We start from the raw sequence: 18,268 nt of genomic DNA on the forward strand, positions 1-18,268 counted from the left end.
GTCAAAGAGTAAGAAATTTTACATAATACGAATACACTTTCTGGTAGAAAATTTCTTTGAAAAGAGCTTTGTTCTGTACTGTTACTCATGTAAAAGACACAGCTCAATTGCCAAGTAGGCAGCACAACTGCCAAGTAGTCGTGGCCGAGTGGTTAAGGCGATGGACTAGAAATCCATTGGGGTTTCCCCGCGCAGGTTCGAATCCTGCCGACTACGGTACCTTTCCCCAGGGAGAGGTTAATCCTATTGAGGCATAGTCAGTTGGGGAAGAATGCCCCTGTCTTAAAGTGAGAAGGCTTGTTCTCCTACCTGGCTGTTTATGGCTGTTGCGGAAAGGCATGAAGCATTCGGATGGCTCCCCAAACAGCATGGGGGTCTTACTACTATTGTGAGCTTTAAGAAATTCTACCATACCCCAAATGGTGTTTTCTTTTCTCCCTAGGAAAGTCAGGACTTTGGTGATACCTTCCCTTTTCCTGTGATGAAAACCCTGCTTACAAAGCAGACAGACTTTCTTAAGAAAAAAAACTTGAAACAAGCATTTCCATGCTCAAAGAACCTCACCCTTATCAGGGATTGTCTACGTCCTTGTTCATGGACAAAAGGAAACTCCATGAAATCTTGGAGGAAATGCAAGTGAAAGTTAAAGTTATGGTTGCCAAGTGGGGAATCCAAAATGGGTATTAATAAGCAAACCACTACACAACTAAAGAAATTAAGTAAAACCATTTCCTTTGTGATCCAACTAGATAGGGACAATGACGTTACATCTGGTGGACTTGTCCTAGGAGGGCCCAAAAGCAGTGATGGGTGTGACTGTAGATGGATCTGCCAGTTGCACTTTTTTCTTACTCTTAACTTACTGGGTCCCCAGATATTCTCTGGTGGGCAGTGATCATCCAGGTGGTGGGTCATACCTGGTGCAGTGGAAATAAAAAATGATTCATGAAGGAAAATATGGCAATAAATCACCAAGTCTTGGTAATTTTTAATCCACTCCAGGCCTTGGTCATAGGGGAATCAGTGGCAGCTAAGCAGAACATTGTTGATCCCTGCATTATTGATGACAAATAAGCGAAAGTGCAGGGTCATCGATCAAAGTCAAGCTGAGTACTTAGGGTGAGACTGATTCTGGGACTTTATTCCTGGAATCAAAGGCTGCACTTGTACCATGGGGGTGTGTTTTACCTCTGTGTAATCAGGAGAAAAGCACCAGACCCAAGTTATATAAAATTTGCGGAGGAAAACTGGTTGTCACTTGAGGAAGAAGGAGCACACAGCTGATGAAGAGACCCAAGCACGATGTATTTGCTTGATCCCCTTTACATACGTAGTGGCAGGTCAGGAAGTCCTAGGCTCAAGTGTTAAGGTCTCTCCTGGTCCCATACCTGAAACCAGATAAACGGAGCTTGAAGTTATCTTTGTTTCAATTTGGTGAGGACCATCTCCTTCAAACTCCATGTGGTCTCAATTCTGTACTTTTTCCTTCCTTTCCTGAACTTCCACTCAACTGCTCCTTTCCTTCTCTCTCATTTGTTGTTGCTGCTGTTGTTTACTTGTTAAGCCATATTCAATTCTTTTGTGATCCCCCTGGACTGTTGCCCACCAGGCTCCTTTGTCTATGGGTTTTCCCAGGCCCACTGGAGTGGGTTGCCATTTCCTTCTCCATCTCTCTCCTTATGTCTTCCCTTTTGTCCACCAACACTCTCATCTCCTTTCTCATTGTCTTCCACTCTTTTTTCCTCTTCTCTCTGCTCCTCTTCCCTTTCTGCTGTTACCCAGCATCTCTCAACTGAACACTTTCTCCTCTGTGTTCCTTCCTCTAGGACAAGGTGGAATCATATAAATCTATCTCTGCCTCTTCCCAACATGTGGAGAGTCCCCATCATTCGAGGTCTTTCTCTAATGTTTTTCTGCCACAGTTTATCTTTATTTCATCTCATTCAAATACTGGAATGACCAGCAGTTGAAGAAATGAGTGTGGCCATGGTTATAAGTAAAGCTTCTTGGATTCAAAATATATTTTTTGAGCCTCTCTAAGAGAGAGTCAAGCAAGCAGTGAGGGAGTAGACAGCTGAAGTGGAAGACAAGTTAAGACTAGGTAGTGCTTGCCATTATTCTGTAGACTTCTGAAGACAGCTGGAGCAGAAAAAACAAGATATTCCTGTCCCAGGAAGCCCAGAGGGTGAGAATGGTCATGAGATCATCTCTGGTGGCTTTTTTTTTTTTTTTCCCCCTCTGGTGTCTTCTGTTTAGCGGAAACTGTTTCAGTTTTCTTGAGGAAAAGAAAAAGCACACATAGCAGAGGATGGTTTCGATCCATCGACTTCTGGGTTATGGGCCCAGCACGCTTCCGCTGCGCCACTCTGCTTACACTAGGGGGAGGTGCTAGGGAATATTTTTCAACCTTGATTCTTTCGCATTTCCCCAACATTTCCAAGTTTAATATTGTCATTTTCTCTGTCTTCTTTTCACCATTCTTTTTCTTCATCTGTCTCCTCTATGCTTTTTGCTTTCTTTCTGGCCCTTATAGTCCGTGTCATTCTCAAAATATTAATGCCACACGATCTCTAGTTTGCAGTCCTCGCTCACAATTATTCAACCCTTTCTTTTGTCAAGAGGATGACAGTTATTCCTTTTGGATCAGGAATTATGATAGCTAGGTAGGGAATAATGATGGCTAGAATATCGGCTTTCCCAAACAAGAACTCAGCAAAGCCTTTTAAAACCTTTCAAGAGTCAGTTTCTCCCTCACGCAAAGCCCTTTCTTCTGGATTTCCTCTTGGTCCTGCCTTTCTCCTTTTTTCTCCTTTCCCTCCTTCCAAGCATGTACCTAGATTTATCAGGCAAAAGTGGACAATATCTTATGCTCAGCTTAAGTTAGTCCCCCCTCCTGGGTGCTACAAAATTTCTCTTGCTCTGCTGCTCTTGATTATTGGAGACCCAGAAATAAGGCTTCATTTTGCCAAATCCCCCTTCTTGCGAGGTTCAGAGCCAACTGCGACTCCTTCCCTCCACACCCCAACCTGGAGTCATCTAGCTCTTCTCTCTATTTTCAGAGGTCTAATCATATGGCAAGCTTGTTTGAACGTGGTCTCATTGCTCAGAAACTGAGAGACTTAGGAATTAAGATAGTCCCCCAGGGACTCAATAGGTCCTGAACTGAAAACAAAAGCTCCCACCAAGGGTAGGAACAAGGCCCTTTTCTGCGATGAGGATTTTGCCGCCAACTATGGGACAAGCTTTCCCTGAGGCAGGCATAGTTTGTGGCAGCAAGAAGTCAAACCTTAGAAGGTGCTGACTGGTTTCCTCCTTGAGCTGTCCTTCATCCTTTATATATTCTCTTCTGAATTTTGTGGAGAAGGAAATGGCAACCCACTCCGGTACTCTTGCCTGGAAAATCCTACGAACGGAGAAACCTGGTTGGCTACGGTCGATGGGGTCGCAAGGAGTCAGACACGACTGAGAGACTTCACTTCACTTCTGAATTTTGCAGATCGCTTGCCTTGTCTCCAGTAGATTCTCGGAGTTTCTGCTCTTTTCCTTATTCTTTGCCACAGAAGCTGCAGACCTAGTGTTGGCAACCCAAGACAGTGAGGAGGCAGGGGTCATCACTTCTGTCTCTGTATCCACTACCAGTCTTCTCCTGCCAGCATTAGTGGAATAGTCTTCTCCTCCTGGAAGAGGTTCGCTTGGCCTATGCACCTGTGCTTCAGTCACTTTCTCAGAAATGGAAAGCTTTGAGCCCAGACCTGAAAGCTTCAGATGCAGGAAAGCTGTAACACCATTCTGGGTAGGGACTTTGCCATTGTTAGAGCCAGTTTTGCCCTGTCAAAATCTCTGCCCAAGTTCCTAACCACGTGCTGATTTGCCATCCGTCTATCCCCATTAGTGAAATGTCTCTTCATGTCTTCTATCCATGTTCTAATTGGATTGTTGAAGTTTTTAAGAAATTTGTTGTTTCCAGAATTGTTATGCATTTGCAAGATACTGTCTTTTGTCAGGTATGTGGTGTGCAAACATTTCCTCCCAATTTGCAGCTTGTTTTTTCAACCCCTTAATAGTGTCTTTAAAAAAAAAAATTTTTTTTTAATTTATTTGTTTTTGGCTGTGCTGGGTCTTCATTTCTGCTCCGGCTTTCTCTAGTTGCAGTGAGCCACGGGCTACTACTCTTTAATTGCGGTCTGCAGGCTTCTTATTGTGGTGGATTCTCTTGTTGCAGAGCATGGATTCTAGAGTGCTGGACCTCAGTAGTTGTGGCATATGGGCTCAGTACTTGAGGCTCCTGGGCTCTGGAGCACAGGCTCAATAGTGGTGCGGGCCTAGCTGCTCTGTGACATGTGGAATCTTTCTGGATCACGGGTTGAACCCACGTCTTCTGCATTGATAGGCAGATTCTTTACCACTGAGACACCAGGGACGCCCAATGGTGTATTTTTGTGGAGTAAAAGTTTTAAATTTTGATAAGGTCCAATTTTTTCTTTTTAACAATTGGGCTTTAGTGTCAAGTCTAAAGGACAAAGATTCTGAAGATCTCCTACGTTATTCTCTGAAAGTTTTATAGTTTTACATTTTAGTTTGTGATTTATTCTAATTTTATATATGGAATGAGGTCTAGATCAACATCAAAAAAAAGGTTTTTGTTTTTGCTTATGAATGTCCAATTGCTTCTGCACCATTTATTGAAAAGTCTATCTCTCTTTCTTCCAGTGAATTTTTTTCTTTTTTTGTACTGTTGTCAAAAAATCAATTGGGTATATTTTGTAGAGGTCAGAATATATTTTTAATGGAAGGAAATAACTAAGACAATCACTAAACATTAGTTTGCTAGAATTTGCTTAAAATAAAGAGTGGATTGCATACTCCATATAAAAAATAATAATATATACTCTGGAAGGTTATACAAAAATTTATTTCACTGTGGAGAGAAAGTGAACAGCTAGAACATGGATAGAAGATAGACTTTATTCATTGCATATAACCTCAGTATCATTTGAACTTCATATCATGATTATTATGTTTAATTATTATAAATATTAAAATTCTTAATAGGCAAGGAAAATAAACTTTGTATGAGTTGATCACTGCCTTTTGGTAGAGATAGTTTTCCAGTCAAGAATTTTGCTTTCTTTAGATAGCATTTACTTCTGGCTCTTTACCCCATAAACATGCTGGAGTTGTGTGGAGCAAGCATGGAGTTATTGATTGATTTCCCTCAGACAGATAAAAATATGTGTGTTAGAGATATACAGGTTACAGTTACATATGAGAAAAGAGATCCCTGAAAAGGTAAAAATTTCATGGAGAAGCAAGTAGGATTTTGAAAGCAGGAAACACCAAGGTATCTCTGAAGTTAGGACTCTTCTCAGGGGAAAAGAAAATATATTAGGATTCAGGTCAAACCTATTGGAAAATGCAATAATTATGACTTGGTTTTTTCTGGCAAGGGTGAGTTAATTGCAGGATTATAAGCTGGAAAGGGTAGTAACTGCCTGCATCTTGGCTAGAGTTCCTGTTTGTGTTTGGACTTGCAACTCCAGAATTTGTCAAAAAGCATAGTATTAAGAAGGAATTATTTCATAAGTAATAACCACGTAGTCGGCAGGATTCGAACCTGCGCGGGGAGACCCCAATGGATTTCTAGTCCATCGCCTTAACCACTCGGCCACGACTACACAATAAGACAACATCCTAGGAGAATAAATAGCCGTGTTGAAGCTTAGCTTTCATAAAATTAAATCACATACCAGAAAGATTGAGTCACATATCAGAAAGTGTATTTGCAGTCAATGTGACTATTCTTTGATGTCATTTGAGTGATTATCATGCTGTTACCAGGGAAAACATTATCCTCAGAACTGGAAAGAGACCTCATTTGATGGGTTATTGGAGTGAGATCAGTGTCTGCTCTGTCAGCCTCTGGTGGAGATTCATGAAATACACCACAAAGTGGAACAAACTTTAACAGTCACTTCAGAATTACATGTAATAACAATGATTAAAAGAAACAAACACACTAGAACTTAAGTCCACACACAGTGATGATAGTGATTTTCAATAAAACTTTCTTCCCTGGTATAGTAGTAAGTGAGACTCCGTCATTGGGAAGACAGATGTTGGGTTCATTTCAGACAAATCTATTAAGACAGAAGGAATTTGTTTGGAACCCACATATCTTTTCATAGTCATTTTATGTGTTCCCAAAACAACAAAATAGAGTTAACAAATTGTTCTCATTCAGTGGTCATGCAGTTATTAAGACAGAGACTCAAATTATTTTTTGCCTCAAAATCCCATGGTAAAATAAAACTTGTTCACCCTGTCACAGAGAGATTGGCCCTGACTCAAAGCTAACAACTGTCGAAACCATGTCAGGGATTCATAAATACTGTTAGAGAACATAGACACAAGACTAAGAACCCTCTTCATTGAAGAGTCTCCTTTATGTTACAAAACCTATTTTCAACTAATAAGCATTTTTAACTAACAAAGGTTACTAATAAGCATTTTTAACTAACAAAGGTTACTAAACTGTAATTAAGCAAAAAGTTGCTGAATAAATATCACCTTTGAAATATGGCTGCGTGAGTCATTAACCTCAATTTTGTATATTAGGAAGCCAAAGTTCATCCATGCCTGAAGCTATAATCCCAGTCAAACCAGTTCTTAGAGCATCCCTTTTTCAGAGGGATAAAGGGTGTGGGTTTCTCAGTATACATTTGGGACACTAGAATGAAACATATGTAGGTCCAACAGAATGGAATGGAACCTTGTTCAACCAAAGGTTGAACCTCCGTTTCAGGTCCCTTTCAATCCTTACTCTAAGATCTCCACTGAGAAGAAGCCCTTGATTTGTGATAGTCTCCCTTTCTTGTTGAAAAAGGAAGCATGCAAAAGGGAAACAGATGCTAGACAACTTTGTTCTCTTAATTCTTAATGAATATTCTGAATTCCATTTTTCCAATTTCCATTTACTGCTGTTGCCACTTTTCATTTCAAAGTCATAGATGTCTCATAGTAGCATTTAATTTAGGATGTTCTGTTGCTTCTGAAAGACTAAGAGATGTAGCAAAAGAAATATCAAAAATTTATAAAATATTTAAGGAAAATAATGGATTAATTGACCAACTACTTTTTTGAGACGTTTAAATGATGCCAAGAAAACAAAAGAGACGAAAGGATGTGCTAAAGGGATGTACTATTTAAAGGACACACAGCAGTTAGATTCATAAATGGGGTTAGTTTCCACTACATTAGCTTATGTAATTGAAAGTGATGACTTAACCAGTTCATTCCTTCAAAAACACGTATGCTAGCAGGCAGAATGATGAATACAGAAGTAATTTCATATGAGACATATAAACAAAGATATATGGAAGCACTAATATTACCATTGCATTTTCTTAAACAATAATATTACAGCAAAGACACTATAAGGGGCACTGAAGAAGGGGAATGAAGGATGGAACTTGAGGGCTTTTCAAAGGAGGAGACACAGACAGGCAATCTTTAAGGATGCATGGGATTTCAGGAGGTGAAGAACCTGGGAGTGACAACACTGGATAAGCTAATAATCAATTTTACATTTGAGGAACTCTATCTTGACTTTAAGGCTGCGCCTTGACTTTGAGGACAGCAAGTCAGCCAATCAGAGATGAATGATTCCCACAACTGAAACAAATGTAAAAAGACATGGTGAAGGAGGCTCATGGACTTTCTGGCCTCTGCCTTCCTAGAAATAAAAACTTTGGAGGCTTGACAATGCTCCTGATACTGAAACAGGAGCTATTTGTGATGCTGGGTAAGAGCTATCCCCCTACTGTCCTGGAAGAGGAGCTGGGAGCAGGACTCACTGGGCTTTCACAGACACTCCTGAGTAAGTTAGCAAAGAGTGCCCTGAAATAGAAAGTTTACTTATAGCAGCACTAGCTCCGAAAGCTCCAAGAAGTGCATGCCAAGAAGACTTCTATGTTGGACCATAACCTATTGTTTTCAGTGTAGACCCTCCCTTGGTTTCAATCTTCTATTAACTCAGTTGTATGTTCTCTTCACACTCTAAATCTGTGATGTCCAATACTTTAGCCATTTGTGACATGTGACTATTGAGCACTTGGTCCTACTTGAACTCTAAGTGAAAGATACACAGCAGACTTTGAAGATTTTGTATGAAAAAAACAAAGTAAACTATCACACTGTCAACTTTTCAAATTTCTTACATATTGAAATGATATTTTGAATATGTTGGGTTAAAATAAAATATATTATTAAAATGAATTATGCCTGTCTCTTTTTACTTTTTAATATGGCTACTAGAAAATTTTAAATTAAATCAGTGGCTCAGATTTATTTCAACTGGAAATGTACTTCCTAATTTACATTCTCTGTTGCAATTGCTGTAATTCTTGTTTTTCTTACACTGTTCACCAGTTTTATTTTTGGTTTTATTTTCCTTATTTATAAGAAATTTCAGTGATTTAAAACTAAAGAGAAAGGGATTCCCCTGGTGGTCCAGTGGTTAAGACTCCTTGCTCCCAATGCAGGAGGCTTGGGTTCCACCCCTGGTTGGGGAACTAAAATCCCATATGCTGCAGGGTATAGCCAAAAAAGAAAAAAAGAAAGAAAGAAAATGTAATGAGAAAAGTTCTAGAATCCTAACAGAAGCATTCAGAAACCAGATTACAGGCTGATATTCCACAAAGCAAGATTCTGTGTAATAGTCAGTCCTGGCTCAGGATCTCTATTCCAGCCCCCAGAACTGGAGCTTCATTTTCCATGGGATTCCTCCAGAAAGCAGTATCTGGAAAGAGAAGAACTTCTGCTTATACTATCAACATTCTCTCTAAGGTATCTTTTTGAACAAATTTTTATTTTTAAATTCTGTACATTGATGTCATGTGGGTTACTTTCCACAACTCTAAAGTTAGGAATTGTTTCCACAGAAGGGCCTTAATATTTCATGACTTTGACATTCCAGAATTCTATTTAGTTTTTGAGAGTCAAAGCAACCTGTATGCTGAAGGTAAGAGACGGAGTGATGAGAAATGATGCATTTTGCAAAGAAATATCAAGTTCATCCTCTGGAAATCCAGGTCTTAAAAGCCAAAACCAAGTTATTTTCATCAAGCAGACCCTGCTCAGCAAAGAGGACTTATCACAACTCAACATCACTGACCCTCCTGAGGTTGCAACCTGATGTTTTTTGACTACTTCATTCCTCTGAACACATGCATGAAAGAGGAAAGTATCTGGCATTTAATCAATGAATATGGAACGCATTGGATTTAAGAAAAATTAATAGATGCATTCTTGAGATGCACTAAAGTATGACAACTGTGCAGATCTCCACAAGAGAAGTGAGGATCAGTCCCATTAAATTGCCAAGTGAGATAATCTAATTTTCCTAGGAATTCCTAGGAAGGCACTCAAGCGTGGTTGATGTTGCTTTAACACTTCAATACATTAACTCACACATGTTAATGACCCAATGGGATTTTGCATCTGAACTCTGTGCCCAGAATGTATCAAAACCTCATCTCACTTTTAGCTCCTCTCTCTTTACCAGCGTCCTGGACCCCAGGACAAGTTAGTCTGGCATAATGTTGTCGACTTTTTTGGTTTGGCTACCAAAAGAATGGCTTAAATAATTTCTTCAGTTATGTAGTGGCTTGCCTATTAAAATCCAGTTTGGATTCATGACCATAGATGTGAGTTCTGGCTTTCACTTATATGTGATCCAAGATTTCGTGGAGTTTCCTTTTGTACATGAACAAGGGCATACATGACTGGAGAAGAGTCCCGATAAAGGGGAAAGGTTTCTGCCAAGTTTTTTCTTTAGGAAAGGCCGCCTTCTAAGCAGGATTTTGACTGGAGAAAAGAGGAAGGTACCATCAAAGCCTGGGCTCTTCTAGTGGGGAAAGAAAGCGCCATTAGGGCTGTGGTCGAATTACTTAAAATTAATAATAAATTAGACTGCTCTTTGGGGGTATAATCCCTGTGTTTCCAGTGGCAGGGAGCCTTTCACCGGCAACATAAAGAGCCAGGTTGGAGAACAATCCAGCTTCTCTCTTCAAGGTAACAGCATTCTTCCCCAACTGGCTATGTCTCAATAGAGAAGGGTGTCGTAGTCGGCAGGATTCGAACCTGCGCGGGGAGACCCCAATGGATTTCTAGTCCATCGCCTTAACCACTCGGCCACGACTACTTAGACAGTAGTTGGCTCGTTGGCCTAAGTAGCTGTAGAGAACTTCAATTCTCTTCAGAATGTCACATCTTCCATCAGAAAGTGTATTTGTATTAAGCAGTTTCTTGCCCTTTGGCATCATTTAGACACACAGGCTATTGTGTCAAATTGGCAGGTAACACTTCCTCCTCAAACTGCAAGGATCCCTTATTCTGATGGTCTGAAGGGAGGAGACTAATGTTTTGTTGTTTGCTTTTTTATCGCTTCCTTTGCTGTGCAGAAGCTTTTTAATTTGATATAGTTCCACTTGTTTATTTTTGCTTCTGTTGCTTTTACTTTTGGTGCCAAATCCAAAAAAATCATTACCAAGATCTATGTCAAGGAGCTTAAAGCGACTTACAGACTTGAAAGTAAGATCTAAAAGCATAAAACCATTGGAATGGGAGGAAATATTTGCAAATCATATATCCGATAAGGGTTTAACATCCAAAATATAGAAAGAATTCATACAAGTGAAAGGCGAGAAAACCATCTGATTTTAAAATGGATAGAAGATCCGAATAAATCTGTCTTCCAAAGACATACATACGGCCAACAGGTACATGAAAAGATGCTCAACATCATTAATCATCAGATGAATGCAAATCAAAACTACAATGAGATATCATCTCACATCTGTTATAATGCCTATTATCCAGAAAACAAGAAATAATAAATGTTGGCAAGGATGGGGACCTCTGTGCACTGTTGGTGGGAAGATAAGTTGGTGCAGCCACTATGGAAAATGTATGGAGATTGCTCAAAAATTAAAAATAGAACTATCATATGATCCAGCAATTTCACTTCTGGACATTTATCTGAAGAAAACAAAAAACATTAATTTGAAAAGTATATATGTACTCCCATGTTCATTGCAGCACTGTTTACAACAGCCAAAGTATGAAAATCTCTGTCCATCAATGGATGAAGGGATAAAGAGGTTATAGTATACATACAATGGAATATTATTCAGCCATAAAAAAGAATAAAATCTTGCCATCTATTGCAACATGGATGGACCTTGAGGGAATGATGCTAAGTGAAATAAGCCAGTCAGGAAAGACAAATACCTTTTATATGTGGAATCTAAAAAAAGAAAAAATAAAAAGTTTATAAATACAGAGAACAGATGAGAGGTTACCAAAGGCAAAGGTGGGCTAGGGCAAGTGGGAGAAATGGAGGAAAGGGATCAAAAAGGTAAATAATTTTTTTTAAAAAAAATTAGGGATGTATCCATTACCATCAAACCTTTCTACAGAGGACAGGTACTAGAGAACTTCCCAAGGACCCTGGCTCTCTCTTCACCAATCTGTTTCCTAGGGGCTTTTGTAAGGGAGCCCTCGAGGGAGATAATAGAGGGAAGATGAGTGGGTGTCACATGTGATAAATCCATTGCAAGTTCCCTATGTGTTTTAAAACAATCTAAGACATCGACATCTTTCTCTACCTCATACCAAAGAAATCTTGGATTCTTCATTTACTGTAGTTCTACTGACTTCAGGTTACAGTCAACTTACCATGCACACTGTTATAATTCCCAACTGTTCTAGCTAACACACTAACTTCAGAATCTTCATTAGGGGTACCCATATTGATAAATTTGATTCAGTTCTACATTGTGTTTCTTTTTTCCTGCTCTATCACTCCCCCACACACTACTCTGGTTTTCTTTTGATATGAATTAGCATTATATTACATTCTTTCAGTATGTAAAATAGAAATGTATAGTGATTCCCTGAGTCCTATAGGCAGTGAAAGGTGGTGGGGGTAGGTCTTGAAAAAAATCAATATCCTCAAGCAAGGTAACTACTTCAGGTGAGATTTTTATCTGGTTTTTAAGCAAGGATAGGCTGCTGCTGCTGCTAAGTCGCTTCAGTAGTGTCTGACTCTGTGCAATCCCATAGACAGCAGCCCACCAGGCTCCTCCGTCCCTGAGATTCTCTAGACAAGAACACTGGAGTGGGTTGCCATTTCCTTCTCCAATGCATGAAAGTGAAAAGTGAAAATGAAGTTGCTCAGCCGTGTCTTAACTCTTCGAGACCCCATGGACTGTAGCCTACCAGGCTCCTCCATCCATGGGATTTTCCAGGCAAGAGTACTGGAGTGGGCTGCCATTTCCTTCTCCAAGGATAGGCTAGTGTTTTGGAATAGAGGGTAGGCTGCTTCTGCCAGCAAGAATATTTTTAGGAAAGAAGCATCACTGACCATGGTACTTTGAACAAAATACACCAAAATGTCCCCTTTCCATTTTCAGGTACCCTTCTTTCTGAAGAATAAGGAGGAGGAGAAGGGGGCGGGGGGAGGAGAGGAAAGAAAAAGAGAGCCCTAGTGTTTGTGGAGTGTCTTCCTTAAGAGCACTGGTATTTGTGGAGTGTCTTCCTTAAGCAAAGTACTTACCATGGTAAAACATAGCAAAGAAGCCTTACCTTCTTTTACATAAAGTAAAGAGACCGAGGTACAGAGTAGTTTTACATCTTGAAAATTACGCAGTTAGACATTCACAGAGTGAAGAATTCAGCCCCAGAGCGTCTCCGTTCCCCATTCCACCATGCTGGCTCCACTGCGCCAACAGAAGTAGAAGGTGGCTCCCTGAGGACTCCACTGCCAAGAGCGGGTGTTGACATTGTTAGGTTGTTTCTCCATTTTTTTGAAATCAAGTATTGGAATTGAATTAGTAAATGTTTTTATTATGGAGTCCTATATTTAAAAAATAGTATTGTGGACATCCTTAGTATGGAAATCAGTGCCAACTGAGGTCCTTTGTACCTATTAAATTTTCATGGCTTTATAAGTAAATGAACTCAGGGAAGGTGAGGAAATGTATACCTACAACGAAGGGTTTTGAGGCCCCAGGGATATACATCGACCAGGAAGCAGTCTCTGATAATGGCGTTCATGCAGGACTTTGCATAAACTGTATCTTTGGTAGACATGAAAATATGGCCTTTCCCTAAACTTCTAAGGAGTTAAGATTTCAAATTACAATCAGGCAGTTGGTGTCTTCATAAAAGCAGTGTATCTGTTAGGCTGAAGTAACAGCAAACATAAGAACATTAACAAAGAAACAAAAGGTATGGGTAGGTAGCTTTCCCCCCTTTACTTTAGCAATTTGCTTTTCCAGATTGCTCACTAACATCTATTGGTAATTGAAAGTTCAGCTAAGAACAAAAAATAGATAGCTAAAATGAGAATAAGAATTTCAGCTATTAACATAGAGTGAAAAATCTCCTTAATATGCTTCATATGTTGAAATACTATGAATCAATTAAAGCGTGGGTGGATTTTCACTTTCAAGGGCTTCAATAATTAAGAATGTGCGAAAACAGTAATTTGTGTGTATTTTATGTAATGTTAATAATTAGTAAAAATTCAATTAGTTAATATAAAATTAATATAACAAGAGCATTCTTTAGCTAATAGCAGTAGAAAGAACATCAAACACATTCCCAACAAGCATTTATAACATTTTCATTAGAATATGATGAGGAATAACGTGGATGTGATTGCATCTTAATTCTTTACTTCTAGACTATTTTAAAAACAAACTAAAAAACTAGTTTTACTTTTGGCTTTGAGTATTTAAAGTTGTACTTTAAAATTCTTCCTATTTGGTATCAAGACAATTTAAAACAGAATGTATACTTGGCCATTTTAAATTTTCACAAGGTAGAAAAACTCCAAAATGATGTAGTAAAGTCTATAAAGAAAAGGCAAAACGTGAATTGCAGATTCCCTGCCAACTCTCCCTAAAAGGAAAACTGGAAAGATAAGTAATGTCAGAAAGTAAAAGAACCTAGGTTCCACCGAGATTTGAACTCGGATCGCTGGATTCAGAGTCCAGAGTGCTAACCATTACACCATGGAACCCCACGGCTAGAAAACCGATAGCACTCCTTCCTGATACCATATAGCTTCAGTTCTGCAATAACACGTCCTCTGAAAAGCCGAAATTTGCATCCTCATCCTTGTTTTCTCTATCTGCCTCCATAGCACACACCCCTTTTCTTAGGCGCACCAGAGCTCCTAGTGCAAAACTAGAGCAAATCAGTTTCTCGGGATAGAAGTGGTAGGTCCGTGCTTTCTCGCGCTCCTCCGTGCCTTTTCTGTAGCTCACGGGGCGGCTCTCCGCACGACCACAGTCAGCCGGGCTGCCCAGATGCAGTGACCCGCGCTCCGATACGGTGTTTGCAGAGCCGTGCTCCCTGCTGGCGTTGTCGGAGGAACGGCTGGGCTCGCTGCATCCCCAGTGTTTGTCCCGAATTCTCGACTTCGAACGTAAGGGACGTTCTTGGAAGTTGAATTTCGTGAGACATAAATTGTGAATGACTTCATTTGACGTGGTGTGCCAACCAGTCCTGGCGCTGTGGCAGAGGCGGACCGGGGGGCGGAGAGAGTGGGATGCCAAGAGATGACTTCTGTTTCTCTGAACGCTTCCACCTCGTGGAGACCAAGGGTAAAGCACTTTGAATGTTTTCAAAACAGGGTTTTGTAACTTGGTTCTCACTGAGAAAGCTGTTGTTCAGTCGCTCAGTGTCCGACTGTTAGCGACCCCATGGACTGCAGCACACCAGGCTTCCCCGTCCTTCATTAAACCCCTGTCCCGAAGTTTGCTCAAACTCATGTCCATTGAGTCAGTGATGCCATTCAGCCACCTCACCCTCTGTCGCCCCCTTCTCCTCTTGCCCTCAATCTTTCCCAGCCTCAGGGTCTTTTCCAATGAGTTGGCTCTTTGCATCATGTGGCCAAAGTATTGGAGTTTCAGCTTCAGCATCAGTCCTTCCAATGAATCGTTAGGGTTGATTTCCTCCAGGATTTACTGGTTTGATCTCCCTGAGGTCCAAGGGACTCTCAAAGAGTCTTCTCCAGCACCACAGTTCCAAAGCTGTGACCTACCTCTTTCATGGGCAGTGAAGTCTTCCTGATGTCAAGCAGGAGACTTGACAGGACGGTTTATTGCCTTAGGGGAAGGCAACAGCAGGAAATGGAAGAATCCAGACTGTCAACCCAAAGGGTTGAGGAGAAAAGCAAACGTCTTTACTAAAAGTAAATAATTGTAGCTATGCGGGTTTGAACCTTCCCAACAAAAGCCCCGGAGAAGTATCGGCATTCAGCCAAGACCGTTCGAGTTACATAAAGATGCCTGAAATACAGAAGAAATACTTCCAGGTTGAAGAGGCCGCACTGTAACTGCACCCTCTGCATTATGTAACATCTCCTGGCAGTAGCAGTTGTCTCTCCTCCATAACTCCAGATGCCTGCTGCCAGAAGGTGATTCCACCCCCTGGGTTCTGATTTCCCATTAGAGACACCCAGATTTAAGTTCTCATGAGGTCTCTGTTTCCTGGTTATCCCTTCCCACCACCAACTATAATGCATTTCTGAAAAGATATTTACTAACTTCATAAATGATTTAGTCTAGTCAGGTAGAGATTTCTAGAGTGGAAATCACTTTATCATAGAACTTGGTGAGCATGACTCCTTTGTCTTCTAGATATTGCTGTGGTGATGAGGTTAAATGCCATTCTTAAATAATGTAGACACTTGGGTAGATTCTTAGTCTTTTTCATTTATTGTGTTGAGCAATAAGTGGAACTTTTAGGTCTGGTGAATTTTGGGGGGCATTTATAAGTAATTGTCACCCTTTATTTTCTTTGTTGTCTTGTCCTGGAACACTTTCAATCAGACATAGCTGGACTTCCTAGAATGAGCTTTTAATTTATCTACCATTTTCCTATTTTCCATCTTTCTTTTCTCTTCCTCTTTATGAGAAAATTTTCCAACTTTATCTTCCAACTCTTCCATCAAACTTTTTCCTATCACCACAGTTTTTAAAATTTCAAGACTTCTTGTTCTCTTGACGCTCTTTCAAAAATAACAGCATCCTATTATTGTCCCATAGGTATAAAATGTTCTCTTATTTCTCTGAGAAAATTAATAATAGTTTTTTTTTTTCCTTCTGTTATTTACTAGTTTCTAGTTCCATCAGGCTCTTTCTTCTATTTATTTGCTTTGGTACATATCATTCCTCAGAATTCTGGTGGCCCCTTAGCAGTCCAATCCTATTTAAGAGGTAGTCTGCAAAACCTAATTGGTATTATGAACCTGATACACCAGCAGATGGACCCATTTTAGAGTGATTGTATATGACAGACCATTGTAATCAAGATGCCTGATATGTCCTCTGTGATTTGGTTTTTCCATGACTGTTTTCTCAGAGATTAGTTTCCTTTAATCTTGTTTTTTTTTCCCCCAATTCCTATTAGCTTTTCCAAGGATCTGAAATACCCTTTACAGATGTTAATAACTTTATAATTGGTAGCTTTCCACCTTGCAGACAGTAAGGTTTCAGCTTTATTCACTCTGCTAACTCAGTTACTATTTATTGAACTCTTTTCTGCCTCCCCAAATGTTGCTGGTAATTGTAATGTTCACCTCAATCCATGTTCCATCCTCCATAGTTGTCTATGGGAGTTGTCTATGGGAATAAGTTATCCAGCCAGCATCTATATCTGCATCTCAATTTGCATAATAATTTGCATAACAATCTGCATAACAGTTTGCATCTCAGGGTGGCTGAGTGATTAGTCATAACGAACAGATTATGAATGCAAAAGTAACATGTACCCCTAGACTTTAAAGAAGTGTGGACTTTCTCCAGCCTTACGAGATAGCAGATCCTTAAGATAGAAGAAGCCTGGGTCCCTGAATCACCACAAGGGCAAAATGGGCTCCCCTTTCTTTGCTGACTTAAAAGTCCACAGTAGACTCTTACACGAGTAAGAACTAAATCTCAACTGCATAAAGATATTGAAATTTGGGGAGGTAAACAATGTTTCTTACCATCTGTCATTTGCTTTCATGCTCTTTTCATCATTGTGGGATTACTTCTTTTTAAATTATTTTTATTGTTAACTTATTAGCATCATAAGAAAACAAAGATAAAGCCCTGGGTTTCACCACTGTAGCAAACATAATTCCTTTGAAAATGACCACTTGAGCTAAATGTTTGATTACAGAGTAATATGAAAGCCTTGTATCTAGATATTATATTTCTCTTGTTCCAGCAATAAAATCACTATTTCTGCTTCTTCATTTTTAAAACTTGAGTAATGATGTCTGCTTCACATTAGAAAAACAAAAAAATAACCCACAATCGCACAACCAAGAAACCACACTAGCAACACTTCTGTGTATTTTCTCCCATCCTCAAAAATTTTACATAATTGAGGTCATATAGCATATACATTTTTTATCCTACTCTTTTCATTTAACACTATATATCTTGTACTTTTTCCCTGAGCCATTCACAACTTCTTACAAAATACTGTCTTTAATGGCTTGGTAATATTCTTCCAGGTATATATAACCCAAGTTATATAATCATCCCTCTCTCCATTGTTGGAAATGTTTATTTTATTGTTATAACTAAAAGTATCATATATGTCTTTGCACATAAATGATTTCTTTTAGTTTAGATTACCTCCCTAGGAGAGTTTTCTCCAAAATTAGTTTACTACATGAAAGGGAGTAACTACTGGATGGATCAAAAAGTTCGTTTGAGTTTTACAGAAAAGCCTGAATGAACATTTTGGCCAACCCAATATTTGTACGAGGCTCTCTGGTGGAATTTAGAAGTGCTAAAGTGGCAAGAAGGATCTTGTTTCAAGCATAAACAGACAGGAGCAATGCTTCATAGGACTGTCTTAACAAATTACCGTTAAAGTGGGTGGCTTAAGACAGTAGTAATTTATTCTTTCCCAGTTCCAGAGGCTAGAAATCTAAATTAAAGGTGTGTGCAAATTGGTTCTAGAAGGTCTGAAGGCGAATGTGTTTCATGGCTCTCTCCTAGCTTCTGGTGGTTGCTGAAAATCCCTGTAGTTCCTTGGTTTGCAACTGCATTATTCCAATCTCTGCCTCCCTCTCACATGGCCTTTGTACCTGTGTGTCTATTTTTATATGTGTATCAAGTCTTCCTCTCCTTATAAGGACTCTATCATTGGATTTAGGGCCTTAATCCAGTATGACCTCATCTTAACTTGATATTCTTGG

The 18,268-nt window shown here is 39.6% G+C and overlaps 4 non-coding genes across 4 annotated transcripts; 1 reads left to right on the top strand and 3 right to left on the bottom strand.

The window, feature by feature from the left end:
• Positions 1-134: 134 nt before the first annotated feature.
• On the top strand, positions 135-216 carry TRNAS-AGA (transfer RNA serine (anticodon AGA)). The gene has a single exon. It is a non-coding gene; the product is annotated as a tRNA-Ser (tRNA).
• A 5,377-nt stretch (positions 217-5,593) lies between these two features.
• On the bottom strand, positions 5,594-5,675 carry TRNAS-AGA (transfer RNA serine (anticodon AGA)). Its single transcript has one exon. It is a non-coding gene; the product is annotated as a tRNA-Ser (tRNA).
• A 4,444-nt stretch (positions 5,676-10,119) lies between these two features.
• On the bottom strand, positions 10,120-10,201 carry TRNAS-AGA (transfer RNA serine (anticodon AGA)). The gene has a single exon. It is a non-coding gene; the product is annotated as a tRNA-Ser (tRNA).
• A 3,813-nt stretch (positions 10,202-14,014) lies between these two features.
• On the bottom strand, positions 14,015-14,086 carry TRNAQ-CUG (transfer RNA glutamine (anticodon CUG)). Its single transcript has one exon. It is a non-coding gene; the product is annotated as a tRNA-Gln (tRNA).
• Positions 14,087-18,268: the final 4,182 nt, after the last annotated feature.

Source organism: Dama dama, chromosome 7, assembly GCF_033118175.1.
Source record: "Dama dama isolate Ldn47 chromosome 7, ASM3311817v1, whole genome shotgun sequence".
NCBI classification, from domain to species: domain Eukaryota; kingdom Metazoa; phylum Chordata; class Mammalia; order Artiodactyla; family Cervidae; genus Dama; species Dama dama.